Below are 25683 nucleotides of genomic sequence, written 5' to 3' on the forward strand. Positions count from 1 at the left end.
ATTCTAGTTTGTCTAATACATGTTGCCTTTTTGAGATGGTGGACAAGAGTAGCCTGTGTGTTGAGAGCGTTGTTCCTGACCTAAGTGTCTTCCGAAGCACCGGGTCACTCCACCTGTGTATTCTGGGTATGACTAGCTTCAAATGTTTCAATTTTTGCCTAAGAAAGCCTCTTTTTCAGTCATGTAAATTAAAGAGTAGAGAACTACAAGAATTAATTTAAGAGACTGGGGGGGTTGGGGGGGGCAGCCTGATACATCAATTCTGACAAGTTGTAAGCTCAAATCTAAAGATCTCATTGGAAAAACCAAACCAAACAAACAAAGCCCCCCCCACCAAAGAAAAAAACATTAAAGAAGGATTTTTGAGTACCAAGTTATTCAAATACAAGTTTCTGATATGTTTCAAGACACTTCACTCCAAGAAGGGATGCATGCAAATTTTACACTTAGCTCTAATAATTTGAAAAAGCAATTTTTTTTTTGCTTTTAACTGCTCATAAGATTAGCAATCACCTCGCCCGAAGAAAGATTATGCATTTCTTTTACACATTGGTCTTTTCAGATGTTATTCTGTATTTTATTAATATTCATTTTTGCAAAGATTGTGTACTGTCACCCAAGGCTCTGCCTCTACACCCTGTGAATTGCCATCATAGAGCACATGCTGAAACTTCTCTGGTCCCTGGTGACCTACTGTCACCTGTGAGGACATCCACAGCTGTCAGTGTCACTTCTTACAGCTCCAGCTCTGAAGGGAGTTCCAGACTCTAGTATCATGAGCAGGTGCAGAAGTACAGAGTTTCTGGGTTAGTCCCAGGGGACTTTCCTCATCTCCTTGAGGACACAGCTCACAGAACTATGCACTGTGTCCAGGGCACTTGGGATTTGTCACTTATTGCTTGTCCTGAAATCCAGGCTCTGGACCTTCCCCAAAGCCCTGTCTACCACATCAGGGTCTTCTCAGGGGCTGTTGTTGGATGAGCACTTTTTCTCCTCCTCCTCCTCCTCCTCCTCCTCCTCCTCCTCCTTCCTCCTCCTCCTCCTCCTCCTCCTCCTTCTTCTCTCCAGCCTAGGACTAGGTATTTTAGAGGTGAGTAGAGAGGGCTGCCATCCTTCATTTCTTCATGTTCCTTCTCAGCCTGGGAGAGGGGCCAAAAATGCTGCAAGGTAACACAATATAGGGTCCAGTGCCTTCCACATATTATTAGCACATGCCATTTGCAGATAGTAAAGATGTAATATTGCCTGTGAATCATGGGCAGAGTGACATCTTTGCCCATGCCACCTTACTAGGTATCATCAGTGACATGAGTGTGCCAACAACAACCATTCATTCAATGAATACTTACTGAGCCTGTGTCCCAGATGTGGAGAGACCAGTATGAAAGGAGAGATTTTTTAATCTCATGCTCCATACACCCCATTACAGTGTCACTCTCTGGTCCAGTCACTTACCCATCTCTAGAGATGGGCATACTCACTCATCTAGTGATACACACACACACACACACACACACACACACACACACACACACCATACACAACACCCACCCAATCACTTGCACTCATGCATACACACATACAAACATATACACAGTTATACCCCTTTACACCTACCTAATGACACATTATATGTGCTGCACACAACCTCAGAAGTACACTCTTATTAATATGGTCACATTCAAACAGTCACTCCCTCATGCATATATATTTAGTAACATTCCTATTCACTCAGACAGCTCTTACTAATATGGTCACATCCTTACCCACATCTCATGCATATCTTTAATAAAATACCCATAACCATGCCCCTCCTCATTCTTTCATCCTCCTTGTGCCCAGAGTCTCTAAGGAAGCTGTGGTAAGGACAATGGATAAGCACACACATATTTCATGACCTCAGGTGAACCAGGGCTCACTCCTAGTCTAGCGGTAGTATGAGTTCCCATCTATAGGGCTGCTGAGGCTGCGGCAGAAGTTCTGTGTAAAGATGGGCTCTTGAGTTTCCCTTTGGTATTTGTTTTCTAGTGGCACACATGTTTAGAGATGGGCATACTTCTCCAGACTTTGATGGTGTCTTTGAAAGACAGAAAGGCCTTCCTTCTCATTCCTGACTCACTTCTACTTGATGGTGAAGGATTCAGGAATAACCTTTGAAAAAGGCCGAGAGTGTGGAGGAAAATGGGGGCAGTGGGGTTTTGTTTTGTTTTTTGTTTTTGCTGGAACTGAGGGTTTTTTGTGTCTTTTGTCCTCTGAGCACACAGGGTCCCAATGTTGCTTCCATCCAGGGAACCAGTGAGCCGAGGGAAGGTCTTACTTAGCTGGGTCAGGACTCCATGAACAGAGAGCTCCCTGAATGCCAGGTTTATTTTCTTTCTGTGGGGCCATGGAAGTAAATGCCAGTATCAAGAACCATAGGCTAGTGATTTCTCTTCAGAGCTGAGTTGGACAAGACTGAGGATGTGGGGCATTTTGGTAGCTTGTATTTTGAGTGGGAAGAAAATGACCTTTCTCTTCAGTTTAGGAGAGGTGGGGATGGGGCAGGGCAGTACATTCTGTTGGCTGGAGGCCATGTTATTTGAAAGATGAGAAGGGCTGGGGTACCAGGATGAAGGTGAGCAAGACATCTGTGTCCTGAATGTCAGTTGGTCTCTAAAAGGGAAGTGGGTAGCCAGGCTATAAGGCAGCCATTATCTTGTGGATAGGTGAGCCACCGCAGGATCTCAAGGTCAAGGACTGCCCAGGACTGCCAAGGTTCAGAATCAAACCTCCTTGAATTTAGAGTTGTTGGGTCCCATGTCTCCACGTAGGTTTGCGAGGGTGAGGTCTGTAGAAAGCCCAGAATCACTTCCTCTTCCTCTTGATATGCCTACCTCTTGCCTCAGCCAAGGGAGAAGAAAAGTGTTGCCAAATGCCTCCTATGTGTCAGGCTACATACAAATAAATCAGTTAGTGACCTTTCTGCCCATTTCACAGAGGACAATATTGAGGCCTGGAGTCTTCCTGGGTTCACACAGCTAAGCATAGCAGCTGGAACTCAAGCACATGTCTTTGCTATCTTGATGAACTCTGCCTTGACTGCTTTGTGACCAATGATGGTCAACAGGAAAAGAACTTCCCAGCCCTTCATACATGCCTTGTGCTGTGAATCCTGTCATTGGACTGTTCTGCCTCAGCTACACTGGCTCAGAAGGATCCCGTTTCCCTTCTGTGAGGAAGATGAAAGCATAACACTCTCATGAATCTTCATTATGTATCATGGACTCACTGAGGTGCTCTGGGGAGATCATCTTATTTTGACACCCCAGAGATTCTTTGGCTTCAGAAAGCTGTGGTTAGTTGACCTTGTTCAATTTGTTCAGGATCAAGCATTGATAAGAGAGCAAGACTGAGACTCCTAAAAGCCTGTGCTCTTACCACCATGCTCAATTTCTGCTGTGCCACTATCGCGACCCTCAGGCTGCTTCTCTGGCTCCCTGAAGCTTCCCTATTGGACTTTGAGACTTTTGGGTTTCTACTCAGCATTTGGGAACTGCCAGTGAGGATCCTGGCCAAGAAGTATAGGCAGGCATTCAATAGCTCTAAGTCTGATGACCTTGGGCTGGACACAGAGGGGTATCTGTAGAGAGACAGGAGCCTGTCCCTAGGCTGTAGGCTAAATCTTTATATCCTTATCTTTGTCAGCTGTCCAGCTGTCAGTGGCAAGCCAGGACAGGAGCCATCAGCTTGAGCATCCGAAACTAGATGTTCAGCTACTTGGGGACCTCATTAGCCAGTGCTTTCAGAGCACGCTGGATTCTGTGAGCTGCAGGTACTCCCAGCAAGCCATGGTTTGGGAAGAAGACACAGCCCTCTGTGGAAAGTGCTGGTCTTTTATCTCCTGCACAAGGGCCTTTGGCTCCTCTAAAAACCAGAGAAGCAGCAGCAAGGATTATCATCCACAAACTCATTGGATAACAAAAGGTATCCAGGGATCACTGGGCAGGTTTTACAGGGCATCCAAGAGCTTACAGTTTGCATTTGGGACTGTATTAACAGGGATTGGAACAAGGTCTGAGCTAGGCTCCCAAAGCCCACTCAGATGGGTATTCTGGAGACAACAGCACAGGGGATTTGCGGAGGAAAAAGGAGAGAAGTGAAGCAGTGAAAATGTGAGTATCAGGCAGGAGGGGACATCGTCAGACCTCAGGTACCGTGAGTACAGTTTCACTGTCCAAAGCTCTCATCTTGGCAAGTGTGAGTCACTCTCTTCGTTTTATAAGTGCAACAGACCAAGTGCTCATTGTCCCCAAACTCATATGCTAAGGCACTGACCTGCATTGTGCTGGTAGGAGGAGGCCTTGCAAAGTGACTAAGGTTTAGATACCCCCCCTGCTCCCCAAGATGGGATTAGCATCTTCCCAACAAAAGAAGGGAGAGCAGAGCTGAGTGTGGGCACAGAGAGAGGGGGCCACCTGCATGTCAGGCAGAACTGAATAGGAGGGCACCTTGATCCCAGACTCCTTTGCCCCCAGAACTGTGAGGAATCTTTGTTGTTTTAGTCCCCCCATTGATGGAATTTTGTTAGAGCAGTCAGAGCAGAGTAAGCCAGTCTACATGGATATGGAACCCTGACAATGCAAGATCACACAGCACACAGTCACAAAGCAGGCTCCTAGTGAGTTCTTGGTCTCAGAGTCCATGTGGCCTGGATGCCCTGGAGCAGGGCTTGCCTGGGATTAGTGTTTGTTTTTTTTCTTTATCTTAGTGATAATTTTTAGTCTAGAATGTGCGAGGCACTCAGCAAGTCTTCAGGAAGAATGCTTAGTTGACAGAGAGACATGAATTAAGATTTGATGAGTGAGTGTTGTGGAACATTAGTTTAAATTGTGTTACATTTGTTTATGCTGTGGAATATTTATTTAATGATGAAAAAATGTGTTATTTTTTTTTTATGTTGCATTTGTTTAACTCTGTGAAGCTGTGTTACTGTGCCTGTCTAAAACACCAATCTGGTTGGTCTAATAAAGAACTGAACAGCCAATAGCCAAGGCAGGAGAGGGATAGTCAGGGCTGGCAGGCAGAGAGAATAAATAGGGGGAAAAATCTAGGCTTGAGAGAAGAGGAAGGAGTGAGAAAAGGAGAAGGAGAGGAGGACACCAGGGGCCAGCCACACAGCCACACAGCCAGCCACGGAGTAAGAAGTGAAGAAAGATATATAGAATAAAGAAAGATAAAAAGCCCAGAGGCAAAATGTAGAAGAAAAAACAAGATAATTTAGGTTAGAAAAGCTGGCTAGAAACAGGCCAAGCTAAGGCCGGGCATTCATAGTAAGAATAAGCCTCTGTGTATTTATTTGGAAGCAGGGCAGTGGACCTCCAAAGAGTAAAGCAGCAGCAGCAGCAAGCAACAACAAACCTAACTACCTGTGAGTGGGGAGCGGAGCAGCTCCTGTGAGCAGATGTGCTTTGGTGATGATTTCTCCACAGAGCTGTCTGCTGGAACAGCCACACCAACCTTCTAGTGCCACTGACCTTCTTCAGTTATGTGTGTGGCCACTTTGGGTTCTGCACTCTCCCAGAGTGCCTTTTTACTTCCCACTTTTCCCAGACATTGGTTCTGGGTTGAGGGGACTAGAGGAAAGATCCTTAATGGAGTGAGGTTGGGGAAGAAATTCGGGCTGTGGACACAGGTGGTTTTCTTTTTGCCCCCTGAGATTTCTTGACCTTTCTCTGCTTGTTTTCTAGCATACAGAGTTGTCTTGGGGATGGGTTCTAGGAACTCTGTTGAACACCAGCATTCATACCCTTTATATAAAAGAGGGCAATATTTGTATATAACCAACACATGCTCCCCAATTCTTTAAATCAGGTCTAGATGACATGTGATGCCTAGCACAAGGTGAGTGCTGTGTGACTGAGGTTGTACTGCATTGTTTAGGACAATGGTTCTCAACCTGCCTAATGCTGTGACCCTTCAATAGAGTTCCTTATGTTGTGGTGACCCCAACAATAAAATTATTTCATTGCTACTTCATAATTGTAATTTTTACTGTTGTGAAATGTAATGAAAATATGTGATATGAAGGATATCTTATATGTGAGCCCCAAGAGGTCGGAACCACAGGTTGAGAATTGCTGGTTTAGGGAATAGAGGCTAAAAAACACCTGCCCATACTCAGTTTAGAGGTGATTTTTTAAAGAATATTTTTTAATTTAGTTTTTAGGTAGTCTTACTATATAGCCCAGGCTATTTTCCAACTCCACGTCCTTCTGCTTCAGGTTTCTAAGTACTAGGATCTCAAATGTGTGCCACCACTCCTGACACTTTAGGATATTTCCAATCCAATATTATTTGAATCCATGCAACTGGACCCTGCAGGATTGAGAAGTAACTGGGCTTCTCGCCATTAGTCATGGACATGCCAAGGCATTAGTGGCCCCAGAGAGGTTGTTCTTGTCTTCAACCTGAAGGAACTGGAGAATATAAGGCTTACCCCATGGACAGGTAAGCAGCTGAAGGAAAGAAGCAGAAGGAAGGTTGGTTACAGGTGAAGTATGAGTTGGAGCACAAGGATGGTCAGCAGACCAACCGCTATAGACTCTGCACCCTGTGAGCCCTCTGATACTTATGCTTACCAGGCCTTGGCCTCCAGTGAACCAGTGGTAGCTGTCCTGTGGTTCTTGTGGGGAAATCTGTCCTCAGGGAGCCATAGAGTCACAGTGGGATCAAGCTCAACCTGAGGCTGAGTCCAGCCATGCCTGCCTACCTACGGCTTTCTCTTGGATAAGATAGACATGTGCTCTCCACATTTCTTCATGTGTCCGGAGAGCCATAGGTTGTAGTCTACGGTAACACCACAGCATCATTTTCTCTGCTCCTCCTAGTCTCCGCAAGGAAGGAGAGCAGGGCGGGGAGCCACGGGTTCAAGCTGGTGAGCATCTGGCACATGCTTTGTTGTTGTGTTCCTCTGAGTTTTGTTCTCTGAAACTAGCAAAAGAAAATCCATTGTGCTTTGTGGAATTTTACACAGAGGACTTGGGATGGATGTGGGGATCCAGTTCTGTGCTTGCTTGCAAACTACAACCACACACTAGATTTCCTCATGATGTGTCAGCATGAGCCCATCTTTCCCTCTGTAAGAACAAGCAGGGATGACGCAGGCTGCAGACAGAGTGGTCTGGACTCTGGGATCTGAAGGAGGCACAGACAGGCCAGCGGGGAATGGCCTTTCTCTGAACCCTGAGAACAGAAGCTGCTAGTCTGACATCTCAGGCAATGTTTGGGTGATGAACAGAGCACTGGACTGCTTCTGCCCAGTCCGCTTTCTCCTTGTCTTTACCCTGGGAATGTCCAAGTACAGGATCCAGGGTGAAGAGGGACCACGGAGCAGCCATGAGGTCATGAGAGAGAACAACACAGTGGTGGGAACTGCCGCCTTCAACTTCTTGCTAGTCTGGCGTGCTGATGATGTCCTTTAATGTCTATACAGCATGCTAAGATGGACCTGCACATCCCCAAGTGAAGTACCAAAACCAAGGTCCACTGAGCCACAGGCTTTTAGCATTCAGTCCTCTTCCCTCCACTCCTAGCCAGCCATGCTTGTTTAAAGAGAAAGGAAGGCAGAATTTGAGGCCAAGCAGGTAAACTGCGTTTAGTGAAGCATGTCAAAACCCATACAATTTGGACCTTTATCTACCTAGCTTTGGTTCAATTCCCAAAATGGCATTGCCACTGACAGTGTCTCAAATGGCAGTCTGGGCTCAGCTCAGGCTGGACTCAGAAGGCTGGCTGGCAGGTAGATAAAAGTGAACCCTCAGCATTCCTTGGGAAGTGCCAAGAAGAGTCACTTCCCTTATCTGCCCTACCTCTGGCAAATGGGGCATCTAGCTCCCTATTATAACATACCTGTAACACATATCAAAGCCCCCATACTAGCTCCCAGGATGTGCTGGCTCGCACAACTCCCCTGCCACCAACACTGCAGCTACTTGCTCTCTTTAAAACCAGCAAGGTTTTCCCCACTGTCTTGCTATCTGCTCCATCCCCTAAGGGGTAGCTATGGCAACTTTGGACTCCTTCAAATGCCTCTGGCTATTCTCTGTCTACCATGTAGGAGTTTGCCATGTGGCAATTTCGTATTTCCAACAAACCTTCTTCCCATCCATGGAGTGGCCTAGTTTGGTGGATTCCCTATGCCTTTGCTTACAATCTGCTTAGCTTTGGGCTCCTATCATGTGACTTATAGAAGTCCAAGCATTATCCATTGTACAGCAAAGCCTCATGTGACTTATAGATAATCCATTCACCTATTTTTTCAAAAAGGAAACTTCATACATGTCCTGTTTCCTGGAAAGAAGACCACATGAGCCAATGATGGAAGCATTTCTGAGCTCCCAGATTGGCAACCACTGACAAGTTGGGGTTGGGTAGCTCCTGAGAAAATGACCACACTGACACCTACAGATTGGAAGCTGCTATGGTTAACTAACCACCAGTCCCTTAATTCTATCTGGTCTGAGTAGCCAATCCAGCGTTTTCCCACCCGGAAGGACAGACTCCCTCCGAAGGAATACCTCTCCCCACCCTTGCACCCACCCCACCACAGTTATACCAGCAGGTGAGTCCACCATCGAGCAATTGTCTAAGAACTGTGATGTCAGGCTTGCCTGGGGCCATGCTCAGACAGAGAGCTGCTGGCTCCAGGGACGTCTCTCCATGCCTGTGGAGCAAGAAGAAAATATGACTGAGGCTCTCTGGGCCTGTGCTTCTGAAAAGGGTGGAATGGGCATTCAGGAGGATCTCCAAGCCACAGTGCTCAGCAGTAGCTCTGTCTCTGCACAGCATAATTGTTGGAGAGGGCCAAAGCAGCTCAGGGGACTAAGCTTATACTTCCCACCCACCCTGGGGGTTGGAGTCAAGCTTCCTGATAGTTGAATTTTTCCATGAGGTGGGAAACGAGGATCAATAGCAGTTGGCTACATCTTGATGGCTTTATGAGGGGTTCTGAAAAAGTGAAGTTTCCATGTCTTGACTCAAATGAGGACTGGGTAGTTTCCACCCTGGGGCACTCTCCTCAACATACTCTCCTAGGACTGTGGGTGGAGACTTTGCTGCTCAAAGCTTGTGTGTCCCAGCATGAGAATCCATACTGCATGTCATTGCGGGAGTGGGCTGCTCCCCCCATGTAGCTCATAGCCCTCTTGGAGTGATGGTGTGGCTTTAATTATTAATTGGTTATACCAGAGAGCTCAGTGAAGCCCTGAACTGAGCACTCAGTGGAGGTGTGCCCCTGGCATCTCTACTCGTCTTCCCCAGTGGAGAACATTCTGGCTCTTCTAGATAAGGACAAGTTGCATGGTGTGAGAGGACAGGGCCAGGAGGGCCTCTGCTTGCCTGCAGCTCCCTATGAACCAGCAATACAGAGAGTCCAAGATATTCAGATCCATCTTTCTTGGATAGACTTATTTCTTGGGGGTGCTGACTTTGAGGCATGATAGATATGTTGTCCCCAGTCAAGGTGAGAAGAGGTGGACCCAAAAGGGTGAGAAGATGCCATTTACTCTCAGCCCCAGGCACTCCAGGTACAGCCTTTCAAAGAGAGAAAGCATCACTTAAGATACAAAGTACACATTCTCTTGGATCAGAAATAGTGAGTGACCTTCACAGTGACTGAGGTGGGACCCATGAGGGAAATGGGACATAGAAGAGAAGCTGAGAACCAGCTCACCTGTGGCTTTTTTCTCCTCCATGAGTCCGGTGACTGGATAAGATGCAAGCTCTGTTCTTCTCACTGGGCCTAGACAAAGTGTAGTCCATTAGCACTTTCTGTGAATAGGGCACGGCCTATGTGTTGGATGCCCTGTGAATCATTACTGGCCATGTATGGATATGGGACACTCAAAACATGGTTCAGGAAACTGAGAGGCTGTCTTCTAAAATGTAACTAATTTTAATAAATTTGAATAGCACAATGGGTAGTATAGACCATATTGGGCAGTACAGATCTAATCTTTCTTTAGAGTAGAGTAGAAAGGAACCAGCCAGAATAGTTGGCTGTGTGACTTTTTATCCAGCAACATGGTTTGAATAAGAATGTCCCCCACAGGCTCACATATTTGTTCACTTTATTCCCAGTTGTTAGCGCTGTTTAGGGAGGTTTAGGAGGTGCAGCCTTGCTGGAGAAGTATATAACTGGGGTCAGGTTTGAGAGTATATACCCTGCTTTATTTCAAGTATGGGTTCTCTGTTTGGTGTTTGCTATTGAGACGTGATCTCTCAGCTTCTGCTTCTGCCACAGTTTCTTGCCTCCCAAACACAGTGGATCCTTGTCCCTCTTCAATCATAAACCCCAATAAAGGCTCTCTTCTATAAGTTGCCACAGTAATGGTATTTTATCACAGCAACAGAAAAGTAACAGATACACTTAATTTGGGTCAGCCAGGACCACTCCAGCCTGGCCACAGACACTCTATGGCTTCCAGAAAGTGGCTTACCCTCATACTGCCACAGCCTTTTTCCATGTTCAGGAAGAGCCGCTGAGTTCTTACGCAGACAGAAGTGTAAACACCTGAATAAACAGCGCTTCGATCAAAACACAGACATGACCAGAATTTCACCAGCTTCTTTGTATTCTCCATTACAGCCTCTACCTACAAATAATGCCTACTTAGGCTCTCAAAGTGAATGCTAATAAATTTAGGGCTGGGTTGAGGCTCAGTTTTAGGGTGCTTGCCTAGAATGTGTGAGGCCCTGGGTTATTCTATCCACTACCCTAACTCACACCAACCCCCCAAAAAACAAATAAGCAAACAACAACAACAACAACTCATTAGTTTTGTTCCTGTTTGGATATAATATAAATGATTCATCTGTTTGGGGGAAACATTCCACCCTGGTTATTCGGGTTCAGTATTCTGCTTGTTAGGTTTATCTACCCTGTTCCGTGTAGTTACATTTAGTTCATTCTTGTTGCTGTCCCGGTTCTTGTGTGTGAATACATTCTACTTTATTTACTAGTGTTTCTGCTGATGTGTACCTGGGAAGTTTCTAGTCAGAGGCGTATGCTTGAAGTTTCTATAAGCCTTTGCTCACCTGTCTCTAGAGAAGAGCCATGCTGGCTGCTCCAAGGGCAAAGAGGCGCTCTTAAGAAGAGAGGGTCAGGAGAAACAAGGTGACAGTGAAGAGTCTGTCCCTGTGCTTTAGAACTCTCCCCAGATCCATGAATATGCATGCGGAAGGTATGCAAATGCGTGCTTTGGTAAATGCTGCCAAATAATTTTGCAAAATGGCTTTGCTAATTTACACATTCATCAGTAGTGTGTGGAAGATCTGGCTGTTCCATTAAACAGCACAGTGTATTTTTGCTAATTTTAATTTTAGCAATTCTGAAGCATATATAGATTTAACATATTTTGGGTACAATTATATATGCTCATATATCCCTGGTGATGGTATTGGTCAGGGGGTTTACAGAACTCATAGGATGTGGAAACCAATGTGTATCTGTGTCCATATCTGCATTTGTATCCATATCTGTGTCTTTATCTATCTGTACTTGTATCTGTACCTGTATCTGTACCTGTGTCTGTGTCTCTGTCTTTGTATCTGTGTCTGTATCTATCTGTATCTCTGAGGGGGAGAGGAAAGGAGAGGAGAGAGAGGAGAAGAGAGAGAGAGAGGGGGGAGAGAGAGAGAGAGAGAGAGAGAGTTAATGGAATTGACATGCATTTGTTGGAACCTCAGTTTTTCTCTTAGAGCTGTCAACTAATTGGGTGAGGGCCATCCACAGTTTGGAAGATGTTCCACTTTAAGTTCTCTGATTTGAACATTAATATCACCTAAAAAGTCTCTTCGCAGGGATATCAAAACTGGTACCAACCAAATATCTGGGTAGCATGGGTTAGGCAGTTCACTCCTAAGTTGTGTCATCGCAATAGAAGTGGACCGTCCTGTCAAAGAGTAGCATCCACGTGGCTGTCAGTTACTTCCTCTTGAATGGCTGTTAGTTTTCTGCTTGACTTGGTATTTTTGTTGTTCTTGATCATTTTGTTTTTCTTCTGATTCTTTGGAGACCATTTCTAGATTCTGAATATAGTGTCTTGGTACGATACATATGTGTTCCAGACATCTTCTTCATTCTGTTGTATGTATTTCGAATTTAAAATTTAATCCATATCTTTTCATGACTATAATTTTTTCCTAATAATTACCTACTACAAATTCAAAAATATACTGTTCTATCTAAAGGTCTGTGTTCTTAACTTTGACATTTATATCTACCACTCAGTTTGGAAAAAATCCACCTCTTTAACCCCTCCCAGTGGATCTGTAGTATAGGCTTCGCTGTTGCCTTTGGTTGCCTCTTAGAATGTGCAGTTATGATCATATTACTGAAGACATCACACACTTTGCACACAGAAGTTGGAGAATTTGAATTGGAACTGACATGGAAGCCTTCTTCCGTAGGACTAACTATCATATCACCTGCAGTATGCAGCATGCTAAGGTAGAAAAGCAATGAAAAGTCCTACCCATGTATAAAGTCTATGAATAACAACAAATGACTGGCATAGAGATACCCAAGGGTGCAATAGTGGCACTTATATTTTGGGGTATCCAATAGTCATCTAATTATACTTAAGGTCTGATGAATAGGAGGGAGTTCATGCCTAGTACTGTAAACCTAGCCAACTAAGAGTGGCTGCCAAAGTCATGGGTCCTAAGGGAGAACTTGCTAATGTCATATCCTAAACCAGTATAATTCCCAACTTTATTCAAATATATATCATTATATCCCCAGATAAACATAGCTATCCCCATCAAAGAATCTCCTTTTTTCAGTAGAGGGAGACCATCACAGAAATCTACAACTGGTAAAAAAAAAAAATCAGAAAACAACCGACTGTGAGGTATCTATACCCAACTGATGCATCAACAACACAACCCTATACCTAAGGCTGAGGGGACATTGTGGAAGTGGGGGCAAAAGATAGAAGATCCAGAGGACCAGGATGTCTGCTACAAAATAGTATCTTCTATGTATGACAGGAAAGATGCACTCACAAGTTCTCAACAATATGGTTGAGCATATTAACAGCCTAAATAACGCCTGTGCAATGACAAGAGCAGTTGACATCCACCAGTGTTGATGGGGAAATCTCACAAGACCCCAGCTCTATTTGAAGAGCTATAGTTAGTGGATGCTAAGAGAAGGGGAAATCAGTCTTCTTGGACAGGCCCCCGATAGGTTATCTAGTTGCAGGTGGTTATGCTTAAACACAGACAGATAAAAACAACACTAAATGGACTCATGGACTCAGTAGGTTTTACACACACACACACACACACACACACACACACACACACACACACACACACACGGAACAATAATAGTTAAAAAAGAGATCACGAAGTTGAGGTAGGGAAGGGCAGGGGAGGAGTTGGAATGGGAGAATATGAAGTGGAAATAATGTAAATACAGTACTAATGCAAGAAGTTCTCAAAAAATAATAAGCATTAAAAGAATAATTGGAAAATGCCTTCTCTGTATTTTATGAGATAGTCTGTTTTTGAAGAAAACGAGCAGTAATACCACCATAACTGAGGGATGTGAAGAGAATTTGTGATTATTGACTTAATTACTTTTTAAAAAGATTTATTATTATTATTATTATTATTATTATTATTATTATTATTATTATTTGTGCATGCATGTACTTGAGATGCTTACAGATGCCAGAAGAGAGTGTTAGATCACCTGGATGGAGATACAGGAAATTGTGAGCTGCCCAAATAGGTACTAAGAACCAAACTCTGGTCCTCTGTAAGAGCAGTACAAGCTTTTAACTACTCAGTGATCTCTCCAGTACCAACTTAGTTACTTTTATTTACATTACTCCATTTAGATTTTAATTTGTATTATATTTTCCCTTTCATTTTTTAGTAGAATGGATCTTTAAAGACAGTTTTAATAATTTCACGAGAATTTTATGTCATGGGATAAATTTACTCATAGTTACCCTTTTATTGGATAAGACTTTGAGAGCTATGTACCTCTTTTTATATTTGTGATATTAAAATTTTATATAAAAATATAAAATTGAAATATGAAAATTTATATGCATGCTATATTTGCTTCACAAGTCTAGTGTTCACACTTTTCTTAATTATCTCATGTTTACTTTCTTAGTCTTAACTCACTATCTTTTTATCTTCTGAAAGCAAGCTTTTTTTTTTTTTTTTGGTTTTTGACAGGTTTTCTTTGTACTTTGCGCTTTTGAACTCACTTGTAGCCAGGTTGCCTCGAATTCACAGAGATCGCTGCTCTGCTCCAATGCTGGATTAAGGCGTGCGCAACCACTGCCCGGCTTGAAAGCAAGGCTTTAAAAGTTGATTTTCATGCTTTCTTTTAAATACACAAGTTTATGATGATGAAATTTTCTCAGTGTTTATTTATCTATACCATATAAGTTTGCTGTGTCATATCTTCATTTCCATCCAGGTCATAATTTCACTTTTGAGGTTTTCTTTGTGATATGTGTCATGTAGAACCATGTTTACATTTTTTCTGCCATTGGTGATATTTGGTTATCTTTTGTTATTCAGTTCTTTCTTCAGGCCCCGCCCTTCTCTACTACCAAACATTCAGCTTCTAGAGGTAGGGGTGTCATTTGGGGAGCAGCTCATCATTTTCCATCTCTCTTCCCCAAGGGTTCTAACACAGTGATTTTGCCTGTGTAGAGAAGAAGCTGTAAAGCTCATTTCTTCCCAGTGGAACTGAGCTCACATCAACAGCAAAGAGACATAAAGCCTCCAGGCCTCCTGGGGAACACTGGAGGTTATGGTGGAAGTAGCTGGAAGGAGTTTTGATCATCTACCGAGGACACAGTCTCAACTGTGGGCCAGTCAGTGTGAAGGGGAGCAATGGAGCAAGCATTCTCTCGGGGCAGAACCAGCATCAAAAAACAGATTTCAGAAGCTCCTTCACAGTGACTATGATTTGATTAGTTGACAAAGTGGTGGGTATGTCGGCTGGTGGCAGAGGACAACAGGGCCCTCAATCTGTTAGTGAAGCTTAATGGCTTCACAGTGGTCGGGGGTGGGTAAAAGACAGAGAGAAGAGTGAAGAAGAGGGAGAGGAGAACAAGAGTGAGCCTCTTTCTCCTGATGCCACTGTTGTCTCAGAGTGAGTTCCACCACACCCGGCATGCCGTCTCCTCAAGGACATCAAAAGAGGCTTAACATCACTCAGGAAAAACATTCACAGTTCAAAGAAATAAAGCAGATAAAGGAAACTTCAAACTAGGTGTTGGACTCCCAGTAAAGATATTTTTCAAAAATGATGGAAAAAATTATGCTGTAAGAAACAAAATCTAAAAGAATTGTTGCTTAACAAACTCACAAAAAACACCCATCAAAGGATATTCTTAAGGCTTGAAATATACTATGCGGGATGCTAATTCAAATCTACATTAAAATTCAGAGAATAAAGGTAATTACACATAAACACACACACACACACACACACACACACACACACACACACACACACTACACACTACACAGCCCTGAACAGTTTGAGTGCATGGTTTCCTTTATTCTTTTCACAGCTAATTTCAAAATCAATTGTGCAAAAGACTCAATTTAGGAGAGTCAGGGAGAGATGGTTCTCTGGGGTAGAAGGAATGCTATGACAATTGTTCTCCAAAACACGTATCTTAGAAGACAGACAATTCCTAGAATGGAGAAACTATCCACATCAATGGCAGAAGAAACAGTCTGCAGAGACCTCTAACTAGGGAGTAGACTGAAACAGAAGTCATCATTATCCTCATCATCCTCATCATTGTCATTATCCCACAAAAATCCCATGTCCAGTTGACCACTGCTGAAGTCTACAGATACTAAATTAAGGATTATTACCAAATTTACAATGTCTTCTAACAGAAGAGAACAAAATACTTCACAGCTTATTTTGTGGGAAAGTATTCTGATGTCAAAACCATGCAAAGGTATCACAGGAAAAATGCACACCAACGTCATAAAAATCCAAAAGACAATAAATGCAGCAATACATAAAATGTTACACAATGTTCTGCAAGGTGTTTCCACATTTCTAAATCAGAAAACAGATAAAAATCCAAATCAGATGGTCACCTCAATATATTTGCAAAAATATATATGAAAAACAACACATTTTACTGTTAAAAAAATAAGTCTACAGCAACAATAAAACACTAGACTAGAAGTAGATGGTACATCCTTAACCCCATAAAGCAACCAAAAGCAACAACCAAATCAACACAAACAAGCAGAACCACACAGCAACACTATGGAAATTAGATACAGAGGGTCAATAGCTAAAGTCATGGGATTTCTGATGATGGAGTTGAAATACTCTAGAACCGATTTGGGATATAAGTTCACATTGTTTTGAGTGAAAACACTGGATACTTTAAATGGGTGAATTATGTAGAATAAAAGCTGCTTGTGAAAAAATATTTTGATAGTATTATCTTTTTCTGATTTTGCCTGGCACATGGGTGCATGTGTGTGAGCAAATGTGTGATGTGTCTGAGTGTGATGTGTGAATGTGTGTGAATGAACATGTGTTGAGAACATATGTAGGTGTTTAAGTGTGATGTGTGGCTTTTGTGTGGCTGCATTTGTGTGTGTGAATGTGCGATATGTGTGTGGGAGTACATATGTGTAGGGTTGAACTGCATGTCTCTCAAGGTCCTCCTACTTTTAATTTCTCTTTGTCCTTAACTGTTCAAGTGTGCATTTTGCAAATAAAGTTGTTTTGTTAAACTGTTCTGATGTGGTGTGTCAAGTGATGGATTGTTCCAGATACAATTCGTGTAATTACTAATGTACTAGGGTTTACCTCAGCCATCTTAGTATTTTCTCATTTATCTCAGTCATTTTTGTTTCTATTTTTTTCCTCCTTGACTTCTCTTTTTCCAGGATGAAATGATTTCACCTTGTTTCCATTAGTGAAATTTTACTTCTAATTTCAGCACTCTAGTAGCTGATTTTACATATTCCAATAAAATTGAATTTTGTGCCTTATCACCCCCTGCAACTCAAGAAGTCATGAGGGATTTTTCTGTAATTACCATCTGTTTTTCTGTGTTTACTGTTTTATTTTTCCTGTTCATATATCATGGCCTCTTAAGTCAGTACTAGAATAGCTGCTTTCAGCAATTTAACAGTTAAACTGTCAACTTTTCATATTTAGGAATGCATTTACCCTTGTCTCCCACATTTATGTGTGTCTACCTGGGACCTTTTTCTTCCTTTTGAAACATTTTCTAAAATTTCCTTCAAAAGGATCTGCCAGGGACAAAGCCTGGTTCTTTTTTGTCGGGGAATGTCTCCATTTTCTTCTCGTTTTAAAGACTGTAGTTGTGGAGTGCCAGTTTTCATTTGCAGCTCTTTAACTCAGCGGTTCCTTTGTCTCTGGGCTTTCACACGTTTCTTTCAATATTGCCTTTTATTCTTGAGCCATTATGATTATTGCTGGTCTTCTAAAAGCAATGCACACCCTGTTGCCTTGGAGACCTCCTTCCCTGGGGTTCTCGGACCCACTTGCAGTTGCTCATGTAGATACCTTTGTGTTTTTCATGCTTCCATTTTGCCAACCTTCTTGACGGTGTAGAGCTCTTCCTTCAGCATTTTAAGATTCCTGATTGTAAGTGCTCCAAACCTTTTTCTCAGAAGAAAGGAAACCTGAAAGTTTGTGGGAAAGGATGAGAGAAGTTAAGGGTGGGGGGATGTGCTCAAAATACACTGGAGGGAATTTTCTAAGAATTCATGAAAATGTTTTTTTTTTCCCTTCTTTCTCACTTTTAAATTTCTTCTTTGGGAAGAAGAATCCATATATTAATTAGTCCATATATTAAATTCTTTCACTATAAGTCAGTTTGTTAGCTCTTTCTTTAAACTTAGCTGGTCTACTTCAGTAGAAAAAAAAAATCTGTTCCTGGAGAATCCTTTGTCCAATCTGATTATATGTCTGTTTTCTGAGTTCCTTTTTCTTCTTTTTCTTTTTTCTCCCTTAGACCTTCCCTCCCTCCTCCCTCCCTCCCTCCCTCCCTCCCTCCCTCCCTTCCTCCCTCCCTCCCTTTCTCTCTCTCTCTCTCTCTCTCTCTCTCTCTCTCTCTCTCTCTCTCTCTCCTCCCTCCCTCCCTCCCTCCCTCCCTCCCTCCCTCCCTTCTTTCTTTCTTTTTTATGACAGGGTCTCATTATGTAGTCCTGGCTGGCCTGGTACTCACTATGTAGACCAGGCTGTCCTTGAACTCAGAGAGAGCTGTCTATATTTGTTTCCCCAGCACTAAGATGAATGGCAGGCAGTACCATGTCCACCCTTATCTGTTGTTTTGAGACAATGTTTTACATAATAGCTCAGGTTCCCCAGGGACTCTCTATATGGCCCATTCTGGCCTTGACTTCACAGCAATCCTTCTGCCTTCTAAGTGCTAGGATTACAGACATGAGTTACATGCCTGGCTCTCAGGGGCTCCTTCATTTTGTATGTAGTTTTTAGGCCTGGCCTTTTGTTCTTAGGTTATACTTCTTCACTGTTTACCCAGGTAGCCTATGCCTTCCTGTATTTCTTTAGAGATTTACAAACATTGTTTAATTTCAAAACTTAGGGTCAATATTTGGAAAGTCTGGTGGGTACTTCTTATCACTTATGTTTTATAAAACTTCTGTTTGTGACAACATAAGACTATGATCAACTTGTATGAAATTCATAGATGTAGGACGCAGTATATTTTGGTAGGGATGGTATGAGGGATGAAGACTGGTGGAAGCTTTTGACAAAACCCCAGCTTTTGTTTTGGGTATTTGGCTCCCAGGTACTTATTGCATTGAGGTTTTTGGATTTTATTTATTTATATTTTTTTTTCTGTTTTTTTCCTCAGCAGCCACCAACTGCCTGTAGCTCCTCATCTTGGAGTGGAACCTTGTGAAAACTTCCGCTGTCTATATTGGTATGCTAGTTGGTGTGGTCTTTGGAGGTCTGGGACAGGCAGCCATGTTGTTGACAGTTCATGGGTGAACATCCCTGTCTTGTCCAGAAGAAACTATTATAGAGCAATCATTTGTTCCCAGGATCTTATAATATTTTCTCTCTGCCTTCCATGGTATTCTCTGAGCCTTAGTTCTAGTGGTTGTGTTATAATAATTTCATTCCCATATGTCTGGTACCTTTAATGTTCATAAGAGAGTACAAAAAAGATAACCAGAGACTCTTCTCTCTCTCAACTGGAGAGTAGTACCCTTTCCTTTGTTAGGCATAGAAACTGAGGAATAGATGTCTCCCATGTAATAGTGAGAAGCTTTGGTCTCTTCTAAGCCACTTGGGAGAGCTGAGCACCCTTATAGTTACAGAAATACCAGTGCATAGAGAAGGGAACCACTGCAGGGCTGAGCGCTTTTGTGGCCAACTGGAGAATGGTTGCGAGACTTCAGGCATGCTTTTGGTGGAGAGATAGAGAGGGTCCTAGCATGCCACCTTCATGTGAGAGTCCCAAGTGCCCAGATGTTCTGTGTCTTTTGGCTGTGTATTTGAACCCTATCAGTTTAAAAGTGAACAGTGCACTCTCAGGTGGTTCCTGAGTATCTCTAGGATTCCCTCTGAGGCCAAGTGCTCTTTGAGTTCTTTGTCTTTCAAGGGGATAGATTCAGATGTCTGGAGCAGCCTCCCACATGACGAGACTCTGAGAGATGCAGACTTCCCACCAGCACCGAGGGATTAAGGAAGCATCACTCCAGAGCTAAGAACAGAGGTGTGGCTGTCCCTAGTCATTTCCGTAAAGCTGTTCTCTTGGATGCTGTCCCAAACTCTCTGCCTCATCCAGCAGCCCTTTCAGGAGAGCCCTGGAAAAGGAAGGACTCCGGGACATCTCTGGTGATCCAGCTTCTGCTCATTTCCTGGGATGGGAAGACCTGTCCCAGCCTCTACCTTCTCTTTGAGTGTGTCATCTGAGATTTGGGGGAGGCCGCTTAGCTTCCTCAGCCCACCACAGCCTTCACCCTCTGTGAGGCTGGGGTTTCCATCTCTTAGGGTGTCAGGATGATACTAGAACCATAATTCTTCCCTACTCTGTGCATCAGGTGTAAGAACAGACTCTGGAAGACAGGGAAGGAAAGGTAGCCTGTAACCTGCAATGTGCTGTGGCCTGGCTCTGCTGAAGGCCGTCAGTGGCTCTTCCTCCAGCTGCAAACAAACAAACAAACAAACAAACAAACAAACAAACAAACAAACTGGTTCAGGGAGAAGCTTACAAAACCGGTTCCTTAATGCCCTGCTTCTGTGTTCTTCCCAGACGACTTGATATATGTCACTTGGTGCATTGGAAGTGAGTTTACTTGGACTTTGGGTGTACAGAAGAGGCAGGAGATAATGCCATCTATTAGCTCAGATACCCAGTGTCTATTGAAATTCCACTTCTGATACACTCAATCTTATGAAAAAGTGTTACAATTTTAGCCTGTTTGAGATGAGTCTTAGACCATGGCAGGCTTTTCTTCTGCCCACCGATTTATAAACACATATATGAACTATATATACTTATCGCAGTTTCGGGTCAATGTTGAGCCCATAGAAGCAATTGGCTTCTGATGCATGCTGTGTTTAGAATGGATGGGGTAGCACACAACAGCCAGTAAGCGAGGCCCTCTGACCTGGAACTTTAGAACTCTCACAGAAAGGACAACATTAAGGGTAGGCATGGAGGGTTTCTCAGAAGGGGATCTGGGTAGCCCTGAAAAGACTTGCAGGCAAGGTAGGTAGACATTTGTGCAATGCAGGGGACAGAGGGAGTGGCGGGGGCAGCTGAGAACTCACAACCACAGGAGATGGGACTTGGGCCACCTTATCTAGTCTGTTAAAATCTACGAAGGAAGATCAAGGCTCAGTGGGACAGAACCTGGCCTCAGATCACATGATAAATGCATCTGAACATGGGGGAGAGACCGATTCAGGGAGGGCTTAGCCAACCTCTGTTCACAGTATGCCCATGCTCCCTGCAGGGTGGACAGACAGTGGCTGAGGACAGTCACACACCGTGTGGACTAGAGCTGCCATGAACCAAGCAAGACAAGTCAGCAGTGCCTTTTGCAGGGGTCTTCAGATTCAGGTCACTAGCTATGAAGAGAAAACATATGAGGTCTAGACACGATGAGGGCCTTACACTCGCTCAGGAGCAACCTGTCTGTGACACAGCGAGGGGTCCAGTCAGCACTTGGAGTTGAAACTGGAGCCGCTTGTGGAGCCCAGAGTGTGCTGAAGGTGAGGGTCTTGTCCAGTTCCAACTGAGCTATCGGGAAATGAGGTCTCACCAGAGGCAGCCCCGCTGTGAACAGCGGCAGACGTAACAGTGGCCATGGCATTTCCACGGGCCTCTGAGGCTTTATTCCAAGAGCAAAATGGCCACAGCTGAATTTCGGGGCAGGAGGCTGGCAGGTGTCCTAAGGCCTCTAATAAAGTGGGAACCAGTGGCTCCAGGGGTAGATGCCATATGCAGCTTAAAACCAGGGTTGAATACCACACTGCAGCTGCTGGCAGAGTGGAGAAAGAGCTGGGTGTAGGCAGGAAGGTGAGTGCTCCTCCACAGGGCTGGGTGGTGATTTCAGGGTAAATTTCCTCCCGTGATTGTATTTTATTTCAGAGCTATTAAGATAATATTGCTATTCTTTCCATGTCAGCGACATCGCTCCCTCATTTGCATGTTCCGTGAGTTCCTCCGCTCTGTGCTGACACAGTTCTGCGTCCCTAAGTGGTGTTTGGAAAGGGATGGGCACGGAGCCATCTGCCAAGGTCAGGCTGTCAACTTTCTTTCTGCCTCTTGGCTGACCAGCCTCTCTCAGGGTTGGAGCACTTTCCTGGGGGCGGATTCGTGCTCCGCGGGCTGACTTCTAGGACTGACACCACTCACCTTCTAGGAGAAAGGATGCTCTCTTCCTTAATATGCTGTCACATGACCCAGGATCTGAGTGCAGACAGGTTACAACAACCTCAGGGGAGGTGTCAGAGGGGCAAAGCCAGCACCCAAAGTCTCTGGCATGTGCTGGACAATCTTCTTATGTACAGGTAGGGGGCTGATCCTGAGGTGACAGAGGTCATCTGGAGACGAGAAGCCGCTGTTCCGCCTCCTCCCTCTTCACCTTTGTGTTGCTCCAGATGCCTCTGTGCTCTGAGTTACCAAGTGTTTAAGTGAAGGAGAAGACACAATTTCTCTTCCCATTATGGTTCTTGCCCACTCTCAGGAGGTTTTCATAATCTGTGTGTGTTAAAGCCTTTGGTTGTTTACAGGGAAGCTGGCCAGTCTCTTCCAGGCATAGGGAGGTGCCAGTGGCTGAGATGAATGGAGGGGACAGGAGGGGAGAACTGAAGTCACCTCTATTTTCAGAGCTGAACAAGTGTCTGGGGGCCAAGAGACCTCCTCCAAGGCTCCCACTTATGAGCTCTCTGGGAGAAGCTTATGTTCAAAGTGTGGATTGGCTGATGGTTCATCCTTGGAGTTCCTGGTTTTGCAGAAAGTAAAAAAAAAAAAAAAAAAAAAAATTATAATCACATGGCCTCCAGAGAAGTGACTCCCTGTCCCTTTCTGTGTTCTGCTCTGACGGGAAACACTGAACAGACCGGGTATTTGCCTTGAAACACCGACTTGACCTGGTTCACGTAATTGTGATGACCAACCTGGTGTCGGCCTTCATAATTTTGCCTCATCTGGGCTCTGCAAAGTGAGTGCAATTGTGCAGGGTGAACTTTTGTCTCCCCGCTTCTTCCATTTTTGTTTAATATTTTTAGGCTACATTTTTTTTTGTTTTGACTGAAATTTCTCTTTTTCACTATTAAATAGTATTCCTAGGGGGCACTTGCATATATTCTGTAGTTTTAAAAGAACAATGGATTTTAAAGTAGCCTCAGACTTATATAAAAGTTGCAAAGATATAGATAATTTCTCTACACCATAGATCTAGCTTTTTAGTCCCTGACACATGGATTCAGTTTTACAATTTTTGTCACAACTAGTGGATCAATACAGACACCTTACTATCAGTTAACATTTGTATTTTGTTCATATTTTCCTGGGTCTTGCCTTGCAGCGTTTTCAGCTATAGACTCCCACTCCAAATTCTGCCCATCTGTCAATCATCATGCTCCCCAAGCCTCGCTTACCTGTGAGGGCCTGTCACCCTCTGCTGGTTTGGTTGACTTGGCTTCCAGTGGCATTTGTCACTGTGATGAGGTCATGTTGGGTTTCCATGGTGCAGAGCTGGTCATTCTCCCTTTCTGTACTGGACACTTTGGAAGAATCATTTTAGATTGGAGAGAGTCCCCCCTACACACACACACACACACACACACACACACACACACACACACACATACTTAAGGGCTTAGAATACCATATAAATGATTTGGAATTATGTCTGAGATGTTTGCCTCTTTCCTCTTAATTGTTTAAAACCATGTAGACACTGGAGTGCTGTAATATCCCATGGCTTTGAAAGATGTGTCATATTATGCATCTACATTTCAACATTGTGCAAAATAATTTTGTTGCCCCCAAATGCATATGTAGCCACCCTTTTGGCGTTAGAGTGGTTTTGCTTCTCTGAAGGTCTCTAGCACTTCACATGCCCATTCTTCTTCCTGAGTTGCGGATGGAGGCAGCTGATCTGTTGGCTGGCTCAGCCTTGTATTTGTCTTTCATAGGCAAAATAAAACAATGTCCTATCATGGGGTATATTTCCAAGGTCCTCAATGAGAAGAATATTAGATATAGACACAAATGTGGCATTTATTAGTCTTTCAAAATAAGATATAGTGTAATTGTGGTCTTGTGACTCTAGAGTTAAGAAAACATTTCTTAGACAAAGAAACAAAACAAAAAGGTAAACAGACTTTTGTTCTATTAAATATATCTGCTTTCAAATGTTAGTAAAAATAAACAGGCAAGTGACAATGGGTACACACATGTGAGATTCATTCTTCACATACAAGTTAACAAAAAACAGATGAAAAAATGTCAATTAAAATGAACAAAAATTTAAACACACTTCACAAAATAAAATGCACAATGATTCACAAGGAAATACAATAAATAACAGCATCATTATTTACTGAAATAATTCTATAGAAAACTCTAATGAGGTACTAACTATAATCAAGTAATAAATCACTGAAATAAAGAGGCCTTGATGATGCTGATTGGTACCAAGCATGATAAGAACTTCTATACATAGCTGAGGGAGTATAAAATGGTGTGTGTGTGTGTGTGTGTGTGTGTGTGTGTGTGTATTTGCATGTATATAAGTGGTGTGTGTGTATTGTATGCATGTGTGTATGCATGTTTATATGTGTGTATGTGCTGGGGATGTCTTTCTGTATGCTGTGAATGTATTGCTCTGATTGATAAATAAAATGCTAATTGGCAAGAAGCCAGGCAGGAATTATAATATAGGCAGGACAAGCAGAGAAGAGAATTCTGGGAACAGGAAGGCTGAGTCAGGAGATGCTGCCAGCCACCACCGCCGCCAACACCGCCGCTGCCACCACTGCCAGGAAAAACAAGATGTACAGATACTGGTAAGCCATGAGCCATGTGACAAGATATAGATTTATAGAAATGGGTTAATTTAAGATATAAGAACTAGATAGCAAGAAGCCTGCCACGGACATACAGTTTATAAGTAATATAAGTCTCTGTGTGTTTATTTGGGTCTGAATGGCAGCAGCCCAAGCGGGATTGGAAAAAACTCCAACTACATGTATGTGCATTGGTGCATGTTTGTCTGTGTTGAGAACAGAGTTTGGCTTTGGGTTTCTCTTTGGATCATGTGTCTTTATCCATTGAGGCAGATATCTCAGAGAGCTTGGAGCCATGTTTTTGCCAGCTTGATAGCCGGTTTGCTCCAGAGTCCCAGTCTCTGTCTCCTGAGTGGCGGGATTACAGGTGGGCCCTTCAAACCTACCAGACATTCCCTGTGTATGCTAGGGACCCAAATTCCAGTCTTTGTGCTTGTGCTATGTCAAGTGTTTTGATCACTGAGTCACACTCCAGTCCCTAAACTTTCATTTTATTAAACACTTGAAACATTTTGTAAAGTCAAGCATTCACATGACTAATTAAATCTAAGTCTTTAGAAAGCAAATTTAACTCCTAAGTCTTTACAAAGAGACTTGTGCAAAACTATTTATAGAAGTTTATTTACCACCTTAACATGATCCAAATAGTCAGCTGAAGAATGAACAGTCAAACTGTGGTACACTCCTGTACTAGAATATTACTGAACAATAAAAAAGAATAAACTACTGATACACAAAAGAGCACAGCTATGTCTCTAATGCATTTATTCATAGTGAAATGAGGCAGACACCAAGGAGTATATCCCTGGCCTCTAGTTATACAAAGTAGAACAAACAGACTTAGAATACTGGCTGCTAGTTAGGATGGAAATAGTTTTGAAAACTACAAACTTCCCAGGGTGATGGAAATATCATGTCTTAACACTGTTTTGATGAGCATGGGCAATGATCAAAATTCATATAGTACTTAAGCTAAATATGGTCTAATACATAAGCAGCCTGCTGCTAAATGAACAGCTTTATCTGATGTTAGCCATTTAGGTCTTTGTAAATCAGATGGAGTGGCAGGTTGTGTAATTACCAGTGACATGGCT

Source organism: Peromyscus leucopus, chromosome 7 (assembly GCF_004664715.2).
Source record: "Peromyscus leucopus breed LL Stock chromosome 7, UCI_PerLeu_2.1, whole genome shotgun sequence".
Classification (NCBI taxonomy): Eukaryota; Metazoa; Chordata; class Mammalia; order Rodentia; family Cricetidae; genus Peromyscus; species Peromyscus leucopus.